The 18,466-nt window shown below is 35.7% G+C and overlaps 1 protein-coding gene across 1 annotated transcript in view; it reads right to left on the bottom strand.

Annotated features, from left to right (window-relative positions):
• The window catches only part of SV2C (synaptic vesicle glycoprotein 2C), a 119,399-nt gene that overhangs the window by 72,488 nt on the left and 28,445 nt on the right, over positions 1–18,466 (bottom strand). The gene's annotated exons all lie outside the window — the stretch shown is intronic.

Raw genomic sequence — 18,466 nt, forward strand, 5'->3', positions numbered from 1 at the left:
CAGATTTCCTACTGTTTTTTTTAATCTGTTACCAGACACACTTAATATAAACATTAAACTGACGCTTAATATAAATACTAAACAAGGTCCATCTAGCTAAAACAATAAACATGTAGGCAAATAAGTCTGAATAGGAGGAGAAAATGCCACTATTTCCTCAGAATTAAAATGCATTCGTGTTAAATATTGCAAAAAAAAATTACTTCCCCTACAGGTACAATTTGTCTGAAATCTCCAGCAGGACATTAAACACCAGGATAGCTGGGAGTAAAATGTGCTAAAAAAAGCTGATTATAAAACAAACACTTTTCACCTGAGATATATAGAATAAAAAACGTTGATCTTGATTGGTTTTTTCTCCCTCCTACACCAGTGTATTTCTTTGTTTTAAAAGTCAATGTCCTTTCAAAGCAGAAACTGTAATGTTCTTTACTTGTTGTTTTGGGTTTTTTTTTGTCATCTTCCCCCCTCTCAATAATTATAATAAATGCAACAGATACAGTTACATTTCTTAAAATGGTATAGCAAAAAATAATATCGGGTTGATATTTTTTTAGCGTAAATTGTGCTCCCACATGTACTTTCTCACAGAAAGATAAGTCGAAATATTTAACATTTTTATTCTTCACATCTTAACACATTGTAGATAATTTCCTTTCCAAACACCCTGTGGAACATTTGACAAATATGTACAACAGATTGAGCAGGAAGGAAAAAGTAATTCCCAAGTTTTGGACAGAACCATTAACTTTGTATTTTGTTTGATACATGGAATTCTTTTTCCATCTAGATTCTTGTTGAACTTCCCAGGTTAGGTTTTATATATCCTGCATATTGCTACCATCTTCTACAGAGCAGGAATTACTCACTAAGGTGCTAGAAGTAATTAAAATACTAGAAATCCTTGTTATGTGTCTCCTTTTGATTAGTCTCAAGAATGGACAAATTCTCCAGTGTCTCTAATGGACTGTAATTGCTGTGAAATTCTGGCCTCCAGAAGAATCACCTTTGCCCTGCAGAAGATAGTTGGATGGTAAAGGAAGCTGAAGAAAACCCATTTAAATTCCTGGGCTTGGTTAAATGCATATCAGTGTAGAGTTTACGCATCAGTATTTCTGTTCTTGGAATTACAGATGATAACATCTGAAGTGCTGACATCTGCAGGGTCTTATACACCCTGAAGTGTCTCTGTTCCCTCTCATGTTCTGTGCAAGTAGTTTCCACTGTTGTTCCCTTGTGAGACATAATTTAAAATAGGATATTTTTTAAATAGGATACACATTGTGTGTTATATTGCATATTAACAAGATCATAGAATCAGAATTATAAAAAGTGGTTTGGGTTGGAAGGGACCTTAAAGACCACCTTAAATTTCAATCCCCAGCCATGAGTAGAGGCATGTTCCTTTAAATCAGATTTCTCAGATCTGCACCTAATCTCGGGATAACAGATCTCACACTGCTCATCACAGGAGAATTGCTAAAGCAACAAACTCCATAAGAACAACAGTTAAGTGTCTTCTAAAAAACAGCTTTTGTCAATGAATATTTTCTAAATTTTGCTGGGTTCTTAGACTTTCATCAAAAAATACTGGTGATAATACAAGTAAATCCAGAATTTGCAGAATTACTAAGACATCTTTCTTTACCTTCTTTAGCTCAGGAAGGACACAGACATTACAGTATTCTTTTTCAGTATAGAGGTATTTAGGGGCAGACATTTATTGGATAGCTTTTTCATTCTGATCAGAAATTTTATTCCACTAGTTGAGATTTTTCTGTAAATGCACATGGCTAATGTATTTCCTGGTCCTAAAGAGACCAAGATTGGTGGGTAATTTAGCATATTCATTCAGTGGCTCGAAGATCTCTCCTGTGGGTTATTTCACCGTGCTGCAGGTGGATCACTGCCCATAAGCAGTCTGGAAACTCTATCCAACAGATCTGCTGCTTGCTTGACAATAGGAGTGGAAAGAATGTAGCAAAGATCGTCAAATAGATGTACTGCCAGCAGACAGATTTCAAAAAGAAAAAAAGTTCATTTATATTCTTACAGTGAAATTCATTACATTCTTTTCTGTATAAGAACTATTGGGTTTTCCCAGTCAACATTCTAATATAAGAAATAGAGAATTATTAAATTAAATAGCCTTTTATTTCTTTATAGAGATAACTTTGAAATATTTCTATGCAAATAATCATAACTTTACCAATTTACATTCCTTGTGATGCACAAATATATCAAAACATTTTGAACAATGAAAGAAAAATGATCCCAAGTCCTGAGTTTAAAAAAAAATCCCTTTCTTTTAGATGAAAAATCCTTTGGTCATTGTACTGTGTTTTGGACTCTTATACTGATGTAATTCTCCTAAAGAACGTTTGAAAGATGCTGCTAAAAATAATATTCTCATCCTGTCAATAAACTGCTATAAATAAGCTGCTCTCTGAGCTGCAGCATTATCTTTTTCTTTCCCATTATATTAACTTCCAATTTTTTCCTATTTGCCATGTAGTCTTTGCACACATCCTCTCCTTGACCAAAGATCTGTAACCCTTCCATCCTGAACCTACTGCAGCTACCAACAGTACATGTTTCGTTACATTTTCTGTCTTCTATTCTGTATTTTCTGTCTCTCTTTATTGTAAGACATTCATATAATGGTTTGGGTTGTAAGGGACCTAAAAGCCCATCTATTTTCAACACCCCTGCCATGGCCACCCCTCATTAGACCAGATTCTTCAGACCCCCATTCACCCTGCCCTTGCAAACTTCCAAGGAAAATGCATTCTCAGCTTCTCTGTACAATCTGTCCCATAATGAAGAACTTCTTCCTTATCTAAACCTGCTGGATTCTGAAAATTCTCTAGATTTTGGGCGTCTCTTGTTGGCACTGGCACCAAAATGCTAGGATTGGGGTAGATTGAAGTTCTTCTCCCTTCTTTAGTTTAGTAAACTTTAGTTTACTTTAGTAAACCTTAGTTTAAACCCCTCCTGCATCATGTAAAGGAAGTGCCCTTTTTCTCAACTTCCAATTTTTTCCTTAAGATCATTTTACCCTGCAGCAATATTAACAATAAGTCACAAAAGTGAAAAACGGAGAACTCTAACCATGGAAAATAGCTGAACAACCACCCAACAAATGTAAGTAGCCAACGAGATAAGATGATAATTTTATTGTCATCAGATTATCATTAGCATTTATTTTCTAACCATTGTAGTTGTTTCTTATGTTATGCCACTGGTCAGAAAATAAATGTCTTCTGGATAACACTAATTTTTTTTGTACATATTTCATAATTCACACATTACATTTTGCATACATTCATATATGTAAAAATTAAGTACCATGTTGTTGGTCAATCTATATATGTATATAGATGTCAACCTAGCATGTAATGCTGAGAGGTGGTACTCCTTTTTGAATAGCTACTACTATCCACAAGACTGGCTGCTTTTCTCTTTCTTTTTGTACACTTTCCTCCAAAGAAATCAGCTAATAGAGTGGACGGAACACAGTGGTTTGATATGCAGTCTGACCTTAGAACATATTTTAAAATATTTTAAAATAGAAAGACTTCGAAGGATATCTGTATCATACATCTTGGATTCTCCTCACAAGGTAACAAAACTGTCTAAAACTCTCAATTTTTGGAAAAGCACTGAGAAGAAGCAGATGGTAGCTGAAAAGAAACATGCTAAAATAAATAATCTCCTATATTGTTCTTTTGACAAGTTTTAACAAACCTGTATTTTCTTTCCATTGCAGAATTCTTACATACTTCAATGATCTTCACCCACTGCACAAATGTACATAATACACACTTAGATCCTCTTCAGACAAGGGAATCTTTGTGTGGGATTGCTTTACACCATGCACACACTTTGGCTACCAGATGGCTAGATATTTTTAAAGGGATGTGTACACAGCATCTTTCATACTGATTGAAAGAGTTTAGCCTTACAAACAGCTGACCAAGAACTCCCTTGGTATCCAAATGCTAGTTATGGACAATTTAAACAATGACATAACAATAAATGCATAACTAGTCATTTAAGTTCACTTAAGCAGTATTTTACTCCTCGTGCTGCCATAACTTCATTACTTGCTGATATCAGTTGTAATTCATAGTCTGGTATCTAAAAGATAGACAAAACCTTCTGAAAAATCAGTTTGCAAGTGTATTTAGTCAGGAAAAAATACAGCAGTGAAAGAAAAGTCATATTTCACTGCAATAGAGAGACTCAGAGGCTATGGGACTCCCTGATTAGCTTTTTGCACTAATATACCTATTATAAATCAGTTATAAAATGAGTGTGAAGTTTTTGTTTCCTGTTACATCATTTGGGTAATCTGTCTGAATGAGGAAAGCATTTCATACAGCCAGAAAAAGAAAACACATTATAAAAAGACTTTAAAAATAAGACTAAAATATCATTTCTATTTTGGAAAGAGCAATTATAAATGTGGTTCCATAACAAGCAAAAAATTTTTGTAAGAATTATAATGTAATCAGTGTTTTACTGACTTGTACTTGGATCTTCCCATATGCTATTGTTGAGAATATAATAATTCATAGTGAAGTATTGCAATGCCTATAAGTAGCATGATGAATATAAGAATGAGAATATCCAGTTTTATATTTGTTTTAATCCTGATAATAAACTATATTTGGAGTTTAAAGACTATAATCTTTCAGACCTGTATTTAATTACAATCTGTTAATAGTTTCTTTGATCGGAAAAGACTTGGAAAATTGGAGCAACCTATGCAGCAACTGTCAAACATAACCTCTAATTAAGTATTTGCAATGGGAAGTAATTAAGGCAAACACTTTTCCATTAAGACAACAAATATAACAAAGATGTAATAACTCCAAAATTGACAAAAGAACTCAAATTTTCTACAGCCCATGTATTTAGAAGTCTAAAACCTACGTACTTAGTATATTTGATCTTCGCTTTTCATTATGAATATTATGCCATTCATCCCCTCAGATGTACAATGGCTGCAATATTCCTACATAAAGAATTGCCACAAACTAATATTTATCTGTAATAACTATTTCTTTGTTTCTCTAAATATTTCTTGCAGTGGTGAAACAGCAAGCTCTATATACACAGAATGGTAAAATTTTAATGAGTGGATCTAAGTGGTTAAAGTAAACCACAAATTGTTCAGCCATCTGAAAAAGCTGATAGGTGCTGTTTTCCAGCAAGCATGTGAGATAAGACACCATGCTAACTAAAACTAATCTTTTGCACAAGTTTTTGCAAGTTCAAGACTTCTCAAGCCTTAGATTTCCTTCATCTAAACTCTACCTCATAGTAAACATTTAGTGTCTTAATTTCAGATGTCAAATGACTTCTCTTACCTAACAATATGAAATGTATGTAAATCCCCAAATGCCACAGCATGTCAGGCTCGTTTTCTATTACAACTTTTCAGACTAATCCACTCCTCCCGCCTTCCCTGTCAAGACAACTGCAGACAGGCTTTGATATGAAATTTCACACTCTTTAGCACAGATGATTAATTATACACTTTTTTGAAGCTCTTTGCTCTTTGACTTAAAATACATTTACAGACAGTTAAGGTTCACTTGTATTATTGGAATTACTTTCAGAAATCAGGGTAATAGCGTTTATCTGTTTAAATGCATGAAAGATATAAAGTTATTTTTAAATGAATGTTGAAGCTCTCCATTCTCAATATAGAAGTTTTTACAGCATCAATCATGCTGCAGTCATTCTTGGGCCTTCAAAAAGAAACCTTTTATCTGAGTCACCTCTGTGTTTAGTTCTCTAATAGTAATAATTCCAAAGTGACAAGCCTTTGCATGATAGACCATTTTGCTTTTGCATATCTTTTAGCTGCTTAGTTCACAAAACATTCTGGATATGCTTCACAGTCAGTAAAAAAAGACAACTTTATCTCCATAATAACTAAAGAAAGATATAAATTCAAGAAAAAGGAAAAGACTAAATTCCAGTGAGACTACTGGAAAATGAAAATACAGCCTGATCTTTTCTTAAACTTGTTGAACAATACAGAAACATTAGTGTTTTCATCAAGGCAAAAAACCTGAAACTATTGTTTCAACCCAAAACAAATTTTTAAAATTAATTTTTTGTAAACTTCTGTTTCTTTAGTATTTACGTGAGAAAACAACTCAGGGAAATCCTCTGATGTACAAGCTGCAAAAAATACATCTCATACAATTGATAGCTCACGGCAATCAATTTAAAACTATACAAGAAATAGTCTGTCTGCTTCCTTAGTAGGAAAAATCCCAAACAAACAAACAAACAAACAACAAAAAAAACCTCAAAAACCCAACAACTCACCAAACCCAAGCACCACTTTCAAGTGTGCCTACAAATATCTGATGACATTCAGTCAAAAACTAACCCAGAAATTCCACATAAATAAAAATCGAATTAATTCTATCCATTGTTCACACAAAATGATCCTGTTCTCAAACAATATTGATGAGCTCTTATACAGGATCTCAACCATGAAAATCAAGAAAATGGAACTTAAAGCAAAACCAAGGAAAAGTAATATCATGCTCAGCTGACCAGCAAAGATGGGAAAAGAAAAAAGAGCAAGTAACTCGACACTTCTTCATGCAAACCTGTTTATGATGTTAAAGATAATGATAAAAAGAAGTATCAGTAGCACAAACAATTAAAAAATACAGGTTTGTAATATTATGACTGACTATTATAATTTGATGAGTGATTTAGTAAGAGAAAATTGTTGTAAGGTAGCCCAGTACTATAGTTCTAAAGAGAAGTTTCACAAATACAAAACAAAATATACAGCCAAAAGATACAAAACATTAAATGAAAATTAATAAGAACACAAAACTGTTGGTTTCTCCCATAGTATTTCCTTTTCAAAAGAACAAAGTCCAAATTTTCGAGACAACTTAATCCGAAAAGGGAAACAAATGTAGAAGCCAAAACCAGTTGAAACTAAGTGGATCAACTTTTGACATATTTAGAGAGCAGAAAGAATGTAATGCAAGACAAAATTTGACTAGACATAATTTTACGTCACCAAAACATTAGATTGACAAATACCTACCATTTATTTGCCTCAATTTAACACTGAGACTTAAGTAAAAATCACCTGATAGCATGGCTACTCAAACAGATCAGCTTGCATTTCCAAAGGTCAAAAATTCAAAGATGAGCCAAGATTTTTTTTTTTCTTGGATGGAAATGGGAAGTAAGAACTGTTCCATCCTCTCCATTAAAAAAGAAAACAAAATAAAACAAAAAGAAAGACAACAGCCCAACAAAAAAAAAAAATAGAAAAAAGAAAAATCATACAACAACAACAAGCCCCCCAAAAAACAAAACAAAACAAAACAAAACCATTTCTTTCTTTCCCAAGGAACACAACTTGCATGTCTCAGGAATCTACTCCAATAGATCCATCCTGATGGAAATCACAAAGATGAAAACTCATTGCTGGAAATGTTTGATCATAACTCTTCTAGTTCTATAAAAGAAATATTGCCCATCAAAAATGAATGAGACCACAACAATCATTCACATAAATTTCAGTTATTAATAGGGGTTGGTTTTATCCTCTGGCATCCTCATATTATCTTTATATGCCTAATATGCCTTATTTTTATTAGTTTCCTGTACCTCAGTTGTGAGATTTACAACTTGCAGTGCTTGTTGCACAAGGCTCAATTAAATTCCCTCATGAAGCATTTTGCTTCCATATTTCCCCTCCTTGGGTTAATGAAATTAATTTTATTTTAAATATTTAGTGCAGACCAAGGTGATATAGGTATAGACCTTTAAATTTTCAGTTCATTTGGAGAAAAACATAATATTTTCTTGCTCTATGTTTCTGCATGCTAGTCACTTTCCTTATAGAGACATTCACCTTACAATATGCTTAAAATTTACACCAGCAGGTGTGCTGATACTTTTTGTTTTAATAATGAAATAATACTCAGTTTTGGATTATTATTTCATTAGTAACACACATTCTTATGTACTCAGATATTATTTGAATTGAAACACTGTAATGACAAAAGGAATAAGTGCTTCTGCTCATCCTCATATCCAAATTAGATAAATTAATAATTTAATAGGAGAAGATCAGTAGCTGCAGAGATTGTGACAGGTAATAGATTACTTGCTAGGCTGAGGAATATTCTGCACAGCTGCATTTTCTGATAAGGCAGCAGTACATTGCCATCATCACTTCTACTTTTAAAATGCTATCCTGCCAAGAACTTAAGTCTTTAACAAAAGTATTATCTGCTACCAGATGCTAGCATAATTTTTATTTATTCCATAACAGATCTATCAGAATAAATATTTGATCAGCGTTATTCCATTTCTTCATTGGAATAATTTCTGAACTGGATGCTCACAGACACTATTTCAGCCAACAGCAGCACACTGCTATTTACTACAGGTATTACTTGGATAGATAAATCAACAGTGCATTATACCAAAAAAGATTGAAGCACTATTTCCTTGCTACTTCCAACACAAATAGTCAATCAGCATTCAAATTTAACAATGTGGAACTGTAAAAAGCAAACAATACATGGTATTTTTCTTCCCATATAAACAATATTTTACAAGATGGTAGCTACCAATATGCAATATATAGAGCACAGATATTAACATAAGCTCAGGTAATCCCAGGTGATGACATGGAGCTGTTGGCAGATTCCATAGGTGCTATCATTGTACTTACTGTTTTCACATTATCTTTTCCTTTGATCCAACAATTCCCTCTGGCACAAGCAAGAAAATCCTAACAGACAAGCTTTGGATAAAACACAGCTAGTTAAGCTGTCCTAGCCCCCCTAATTCCTGTTTTATCCCTCTGCAACTGTGGAGGTTCCTTTGGATTTTTCTGCTCTAAGATTTAGATGCTAAATTCATTCCACTTTTGTCCATCTCTGAATTGACCCTGTCATGGGAGAAATTGCTGTGACTTTGCAATTTGAAATGCGCTTCCATGGCAGTCCTGAGACTCAGAATGATTATAAATGCTGCATATGCTTGAACAGTGCATAGCACTGTGCAATGAGCTAGGATTAATTAAATTTCAAAGCCAAAAGATATATTTCACTAAAGCTTTAAATTGCCCGTGCAGTCATGTACATTAATCATCTCATTTTATATCAAAACTGTTCATTTTGGCCACATGTTTTATTGTCTGAATATTAATTTCTAATTCAACTAGTCCTGCTTCTCACCCCCAAACAGAGCACATCCCATGAATACCTCTAGCTTTTAATTAGTGCTGAATTAAAACAAAAATTCCTAACCATAAAAACCTACATTATTAACGGACTCATCCAAAGCAGTTAATCAAAATACGTGACACTAAGAACTAATTAACAAAACTACAATTTCAGTTGTTTCTGTTCAATATTTTAGATAACCGCTGGTTATCTCTTCAGTCAGCCATTATGTCTGTTTTCTGTAAGTATATTCCAGTGCAGAAGTAAACTTCTTTCCTCATAAATGGGAGAAAATATCTTCTTTTTATTTTGTTGCATCAATAAAGTGGCTGTTACCATCAATGAACTGGTAGGGTGGGGCAAGAAAATTTACAAACAAAAAAAAAAAAGTAGAAAACTCCCCAAAGAAAAATAAAGAAAAAACCCTACAACATAACCAAATATTTTGCTTTTAGATGCAGACACTGAATTAGGCTGAACTCATTCAGAAACGGATTACTAAAATTAATAAGGGTCTGAAACACACATATTTGCCTAAGAAGCTGCCTGGTCGACCTCACCTAGCACAGAGCTGCATGAGAGTGAAAAAAATCTTCCATCCCATGTCTTCTTTCTGCTTTCCAATTTACAGTCAATGAAACAGATTAAATAATCCAATTCAAAATTAGGAATAATGAATCAGAGTAATCTTCGGTGTGACGCCAATACACCTGCAGGTGCTGGTGAAGCTAAACAGGCTTTTTAATTATGTATTTACCATGGTACCAGGAGACACTGTTATAATGTCTAAATGGAAATTTTTTTAGATTAGTGCATCTACCAGTTTATAATATCCATTTAACACGACTTGCTAGTGGCAGCTTCAAAACCAACTTTGAAAATTGCCCTGAATTCTAATGGATTAGGAAAATACTTGTTCTTTGTGAAAATGAGCAGGTCTGATGAACAACAGTGCAATAGAGTCACATATCACATGGGTTATTTTCATCTATACTCCTTCAAATGGATCTAAGATGCTCCACTTCTCGCCAGTATAAAGCAAATCATTTCAGTCCAGATAGACTGAAACAAAGAAATTTGCAAATAGCCACTTTTGCCTACCACTGAAAATGCAGATCTTCTTTAATAATAGGATGTAAATCCAGTTTCACTTTACACCATTTTCTTAATTTTTCTACTTTTAGTACGCTCCCAACTTTCTGCAATCCCCTCAAAAAACTACATAAAAACACCTTTCTGCCGATTAAACAGGTTTCTGTGAGTCTTTGTCATTACATATGTATTCTGGATAAAGTTTACTTGTTAAGCAAGAATAACTCAACAAATATAATGCGCCATCAAAACGTCTTGGTTTTTTTCCTCTAGTTGAAGCAGACTGGTAGATGTTGTGTAAACATGTCATAGTAGAGCCAGGGAACAACATTTTTCCAGTTAGCAGTATGGAAGTGCCCATCTAGCAGTGTGAGTAGTAAGTAAAGTTGATGTGAGTGTAAAATATGAGATTCCCTAGTAAAAAAAATTATTATTATGAACAGACCTTCCCTAAGTTACCCATAGTTCTGCTCACATGATAAATCCGTGAGTAACTCACCCCAGACTCCTGTGGCCTGTTAGTAGCATGTGAAACTACAAAATCTTACATTTATATTGTTCCCTTATATCAATACTTCTCATTCTGTATAAGGCTGACAAAGCACTGAAAAATGAATAAGACTAAATGCAAACAAGAGACTTTATTATAAATGTCAGTAAATCACAGTATCCTGTGATTTCTTGTTAAATCAGACAGACTTTTAGCTACAATTATAGCTGTTGCTGAAAAAGCATTTGCATGAAGGGAAGATTTTAAAAAACATACATATGTCCTATTCATGTATTCTTTTGTATAAGTATTTTTTGTGTAATATTGTATAACCACAACTTTGATTTTGCATCAGTTATGAAAGTTGTAATATTTCATACATTTGAAACAATCATAAACTGATAGCTCAAATAAGTGAAACAAGTGTGTAAAGTGAGAATTGATGTGCCCATTCACTAGGAAAGAATTACATCTGCATTAAAATGAAGCCAGACCAGATTAAAATTTTTTTTTCCATCTTTTTTAGCACTGACACTCCCTTAAACAAGCCAAAGGTCTGGAATAGGAAGCTATTTCAAATGGTTGCTATAATAACATACAATTTTCTTTCAATTCTTCAACACACTGATAGTGTAAGAAAAGACAAGTCAAACTTTGACAGGCTCAAAAATCCTTGATTGATTAAATTCAAGAATTAAATGCATAGCGAGATATTTACTCAGCTGTGACGACCAAGCCATTAAAAAATGTTTGGTCCATGTCTTAAGGAAGTTCATTACCACTTTCTCTGTAAAAATATTTCTTTGTGTTGACAAGGAGCTCGTACATTCTCTGTTTCGTTTCATAGATCAACATTTGATGCAAGATGCAAAATTCAAAGCTATGCAAAAAATCTGAAAGCTTGCAGATTATACTAAACTCTGCTGCAGAATTAACCAAACTGAGACTTGGAAGAGACTGCACCATATTCTTTTAAATGTTCAGTTTAGCTAAAAAACTCTATTTGACACATTAATTTAAGAATTGATGTATTGTCAACCAGGGGTCCCAAGGTAGCTGAGAGAGGGAGGAAAAAGTGAAGGCGACAGCCAAATTAAATGTGTGAAATCAACATTGCCCTCAGGCTTTTCCTTTGGGAAGCATTTCTTTCTTTTGGCCACTTTTGTAGGACCATAAATTTGTGTGACATAAATGGTAAAGTTACTGATCTGTGCTGGGAGAGGCAGAGCCAGAAAAATAACCTGTCAAGAGCAAAAAAGCAGCCCAAAGATTTTAGATTATTTTAGACAAACTCAATTTCTGAGGCAGATTGTAAGAAAACTACAAGCAATAATTATTTAACTTCAATTTTCTATGCTAATAAATGATACTAAAAACTGGAAGCTGGACATGGTCAGCAGTGCCCTGGCAGCCAGGAGGGCCACCCGTGTCCTGGGGGCATCAGGACAGCGTGGCCAGCTGGGCAGTGGAGGGGATTGTCCTGCTCTGCTCTGGGGCAGCCTCACCTCGAGGGCTAGGGGCTGCTCTGGGTGCCACAGCATAAAAATAAGACATTAAACTACTAGAAAGTGTCCAAAGCAGGCCAATGGAGATGATAAAGGGTCTTGAGGGGAAGCCCTATGAGAAGTGGCTGAAGTCAGCCTGAAGGAGTCTGAGGGGAGACCTCATTGCCGTCTATATCTTCCTCACAAGGTGAAGCAGAGGCGCAGGCACTGCTCTCTCTGGTGACAAGTGACATGACCTGAGGAGGTGGCATAAAGCTGTGCCAGGGGAAGTTTAGGTAAGAAGAAGATAATGTTCCTCCCCCAGAGGGTGGCTGGGCATTGGAAGAGGCTTCCCAGAACAGTGGCCACAGCACCAGCCTGACAGAATTAAAAAGGTGTTTGGACAATGCCTTCAGGCTCTCAGGTATGATTTTTGGGGCTGTCCTGAGCAGGATGATGGGTTGGGGTCAATGATCCTTATCGATCTTTGCAGTAAAGCTGCATGTAGAAACAACCTGAAAGGGGAAAAACTTTTGAAATGGGTCTGTTCACCCTACTAATACTGGCTTCAAGAAAGTGGTTGGAGAGCAACATCATACTCACAAAAGAGGGTAGCTATGACCCACCTTAGATAGTTGCTTACACTGGGAGCCTGTACCAGCACAGAGAGAGCACTGAGTACACTGTGTTTCATTAATGGTTTAAATCTGTGCTCCCAGATCCTGTCTGGTGACAGTCCTTGATGTTCCATGTGATACAGGTTTAGTCCAGGTCATAACAAACAAAATCCCTTCGCCTATTCCCTCCGCTGTCCCCTTTTTCCCCACAGAAAACAAAACCAGACATAACCACCATTTTCACATGTCCACATTTTGTAACAGCTTAGAAATTGTAAGGATCTGTCTCTTAATTTTTCACCCTCAAAAACTGTCTTTGGAAGAGAAGTGAGAAAAGCACTGAGTAGGAGGACTTTAATAATGTCATTTGCAAGGGAGCTGAACTGCACCAAAGGTGAACAGCATGCGTGATGGCATTTGAATTTCTGGCATCTCCTTCTGAAGGAGTAAGACATTAATCCTACAGACCAATTTTCACCTTGTTCTGGAATATTTAGGATGCATTTCAATGACTGCAGCTCTATTTCTAATTATTTCTATTGCTGCTAAAGATTTATTACTACTATTAACTGTAAGTGCAACAGACTGTCACTGTTATTTCAGTGAGATTCCTCACCAGCAAACATCTGATATGGCTCCAATAGTAAACAGTCTTTACCTAGATGCTTTTATTGCATATATACACCAGATCATATTTAAGGACCTAACTTTTTTGCTATCTATGCTCTCTTGAATAAAAGTCACACTTTGAAATTTATACAAATTTCAAATGCCTAAGAGTACATCTACTAGGTCATCATCAACATAACATAGTAAGAAAAAGAGAAACGGGATTTCGTTTATTTTATGCCACTTGTGGTGTATTGTGTCATAACAAAGGCAGTACCATACTAATAACTGGAAAATAACCAGAAGACACTCCCCTTCTCCCACCGTATTTTTTGCAGTAACATGGAGGAAGTCTCATCCATCTCTATGACCTATACTAATATTCCACAAAACAAGACAACAATGTTATACACAGATAACTGCTTCCCTCAGCAGCAGGCTTACTGTGATGTAAGGACAGTTTTGTGACAATGTATTAAAATTCAAACCTCTTAACCAGCAAATAATCACACTAGGCATGTAGATACATGAATATTTAAAAAATATTCCCATCAATCTCAGGTTGTGCAGCCCCTTATTCACCACCTTTTGGTCACGTGCTTCCAGCTTTCTGCCAGATCTCAGGAGAAGAACAAGTAATTAAAGCTATATGGTTTTGCCTAAATTAATTTAGACCCTGGTGTGTGTTTGAAACAGCAAGCCTATGTACAATCCATGAGTTCTAACCCTCATTTCCTTTAAAAGTTTATTGAAGCTCAACAGCTGCAGCTTGTGTTTTAGTCATAGGTAGGAGGAAGTACCATACATTCGCAGACAATTAATCGGAAAAATTTTGGTTGGGAGAGACTTTTGAAGAGCTTTATTCTGACCTCTGCTAAAAGCACAGCTGCCCTCAGAGGAAGATAAGGCTTCAGGCCTTCAGTCAGCTTTTCAAAATCTCCCAAACATCCTACAGCTTCTCTATGAAACATTCCCAGTGGTTGACCACTTCACTCCAAACTTTCTTCATTGTACCAGATGATCCCCAATTGCAACTTCTGATCTTTGTGCTCCTTTGAGAAAAATCTTAATTCGTCTTCACTCACTTTTGTTTCTCTCACTTTTGTTGCCAAATAATACAGACAGATACCTCAGACCTCTTTCCTCCATGCTACCACGCACTGGGTCCATATCTCTTGTATGCTGTGTATTCTACTTCTCTTGTGACATTACTGGTTCTCTACAAAATTTGCCTGCATTTGTTAATTTCTCCTTTTCAGGTGGCTCCACAACAGGACAGAGAATCCAACATGTGGGCTTACTGTGTTGAAAACAGAAAATAATCAGTCCCCTCTGCTTACTGGTCACTTTTGCCAATGCACCTGCAAGGCACTGCTGTCCTATGTCCACTAGCTTCCTACTAAAAGGCACAAATCCTTCTGCAGAGCTGTTTTCTCCCCAGCATTTTAGTGACTAGTTCCTATGAGTGACTTGGGTTATTCTGTCCCAATGGAAGGACTTATATTTGTCTTTGCTAAGTTTGAAGGACAGTATTTGTTGAATACAAAGTTGTTGAAAATTATCATTGCAAAACCAGAATCAAATTAAATAGCAAGGATCTGGCAATCCAGTACTTCTTTAAACTAAGAAGTGGAAAAATTCAGAGATCATTTGGTATTCTTAGCAGAGCTTTTAAGCACATTACATCAACTACCAAGCCTCTGGAGAGCACTTCTTCTCATGTAAAGAGAAAGAACTGTGCGGATTAAAGTTATGCTGGTTATGTTTGGTAGGTTTCAAGACAGAGTAGGCATGGGAAGCACTGTTACTAAAGCAGCTAATATGCAAGTTAGTAATCAATGCAGAATTGATAGGCCGTTGTCCCAGGCTGAGACCTGCTTTTGCCCAAAATAATTAGTCACATCAATTATATTCTTCTTTCTACAAATACTACAAAAAATTGATAATTAAATTCAGAAAATAACAAAAAAACCCCTTAGGTCAAGGCATTATGTGACACTAAATGTGGTGCTTCAGAAAATAATTTTATTTCCACGGTAACCTGTTTGTTGCTGTTCATATTCACAGTATCTGCATTATCGGTCCAGTGATTTACCACAATACTTGTGTTTTTTAGAAGGAAGAAAATGTCTGTAGGCTGGCTCATCGCCTAAGAATGTCTTTTACATATAAAAATTATTTCTAAGTTTGTTACAGTACTGTCTCTGAATCTGTATCAAAGTCTTGACTAACACATAGGTTAACACAACGGTAAGACAAGACAGAGTCGAAGGCTATTCAGCCTCCAGAGATCATTCAGTCTAAATTTCTTATAGAGGATCATATAGGAATTCAAAAGAGACCAGGGAGACTATTGGAAATCAGTGAGAAGCAATTGGCCTCTGTAAAAGATGTCTTAATGGTACACATGCAAAAAATAAAAAGAAAAGATTCTAAAATAATCACTAAATCCTGAGATGTAGAGATTTTTTCCTGCTATTGAGATAGACGGGCCTCTGAGCAACCTGACTGAGTTAAAGCTGTCCCTGCATATTGCAGGGGGTTTGGATTGCATGATGTTTTAAAGGTCCCTTCTAACTCAAACTATTCTATGCTTCCATGAAAAGTACAAAAACAGAACAGAGATGTCCATCTGAAACTGATGCTGTGAGGAGTGGCCTCAAGACCCGCTGAGCAGGAGTCAGCCTGTATGTGCTGCCACCAAGGGTGACAGCAGTGCAGCTGTCAGGGGTCCTACACACGAGGGTGAGCCCCTCCAGGTCCCATGGGAGAACCAGCGACAGCATGGTCAGAAGGAGCATTCAGGCAGCCTTAACAGACACACCTGGGAAAGAACAGCTTTGCCTAGCTTAGGAAAAACATTATTTCAGTATCTCAGGTGCAGAGATGCTGAGGAAAGAAAAAAACATAATAAGAATTTTACATTAAAACAAAGCAAAACCAGCAGCAGCAACAATGATAACAACAACGAAAACCACCACCACCAACAAAATCCCCCCAAAAAATCAAATCAAAACAAAACAAAACAAAAAAAAACAAACCAACACAATAAAACTTGAGAGCAATCTGAATGCAAAGACCAATGTGAATGCAAAGACAGAGAAAAACTGGACAGAAAAGTATACCCAAATCAGAGCCCAGAGAATTAACCTAAGAACAGTCTGTTTCTGACTGATGAAATTAAAGAGGTAAGATGCAAGCAGGAAAAGTGCTAAAATAGCATCTTTAGGCCTGAGCCCACAACCTGTCTCACAAAGGTACAGTCTAGTCCCAGTGGTGCCAGAACCCAAGAGGCCAGTGTAAATCCACTTAAATGGAGGAGTTAGCAAGTACAGCCAAGTTATATATACATCAAGGACACTTTTCTCTCATGCTTTGTGACGTGTCACGATAATGTTGAATAATTTAAGCTAGTCAACCGCCCACTTCTTAAGAAAACCACTTACTCGAGATGAAAAAGTATTGGTTTATTATTGAATTCAAAAGACAACTTGAGGCTAGTTCATGGCACCAGCACATTTGTTATGTGACTTTATAGGCTCTGAGACATAGCTGGTGATCAATAAACAGTGATTTCAAGCTCATGCAAGGGTCAATATGGAAGGATTTTGGGAAACTGTCCTTGCGAAAGTGAATTTTGGAAAAATAAAAGATGGAACAGGGAGGATCAATAAATATTGTCACATGTTTTTAATTAGCTCAAGTTTCTAAGTAAACTGTCATGGCATGATATATGAGAAATTAGTTTTTACAACTAAATCAATGAATGCTTTTTCAAAGAGAAATTAAGATGCTCTTAGTGTGCCTTTTGACAGTCTAGAAAATTGCCTGAAAAATAAATACTGTATAAGTGTACTGATTTTACCTTGTAACCCTTAACATTAGTCCTGTGACTTTAATATTCTAGCAATATCAGAATCCTCTGAATTACGGAATTCTAATCATGAGAAAAAGAATTATGCCTGTCTGGAAGACCTCAGTTAGGATGTAATTATAAGGTGAAATCACAAGTGCAAAATAATTGAAATGCATGGTTGTGAGGGCTCAGTTATGACAACATAAAAAAGCTTTCACTGAGCATTCACTGGTACAACAAATATTTTGTATCAGTGGAATTAAGGTTATGCTGTCTGCAAGCAGTATATCTACTCTGTTTATAAGCCATATGCACATTAGTGTGCTGATGACTTGCAGCTTATGATACATTTTTAGTAACAATGGGCAAGAAATATATTTTTGGTGAAATTATTGCTAGAGCAATCATGTGTTGCAATGCCCTCAATACACACTGGGAAAGAAATTGCTTATCGCTGTTCTTTCCTGCTTTTGTATGTTAATCTTTTAGTACACAATTATTTGTTAGTACCACAACAGAGAGGCTAGTTTTATATTACTGCAATAGGAAGATATATTATGATTTCTACATTTTAGGCATGAGAATACATTGCTTGCACAGCTGAGTTTCCAGAGCTGTTACCTTAATTTTGTCAATAAGCTTCATTTATAGACACACACACACACACATATACACACACACACATATACAAATACTTGTAACTATAATGTGTTTATCAGCTTCTGTACTGAATTTAGTTCAATACTTACAGACTTATTCCAGTACTTCTCAAGACAGCATCATAAGAACTCTAGTGACAGGGAAATCTTCATCCTTCTTGACATGGGTCAGACCCCAACAGGTGGATGTGAATAATCATGGCCCCTGTTACTCTGGGGACAATACTCCCCACCCCCAATTCCAAACACCTCCATAATATTTAATGTAGTTGTTTAGAAAGAATACTATTTGTAGAAAATGCAATGTAATATTAATTAATTGGACATTGGGGGTTACCCTCACATGTTATCACCCTGGAGAACAAAGACAATTTTGACTCTTTCATTTGTTGAGCAGGTGCATGCAGTAAAACAGGCAGGTTT

This window comes from Zonotrichia albicollis, chromosome Z, assembly GCF_047830755.1.
Source record: "Zonotrichia albicollis isolate bZonAlb1 chromosome Z, bZonAlb1.hap1, whole genome shotgun sequence".
NCBI classification, from domain to species: Eukaryota; Metazoa; Chordata; class Aves; order Passeriformes; family Passerellidae; genus Zonotrichia; species Zonotrichia albicollis.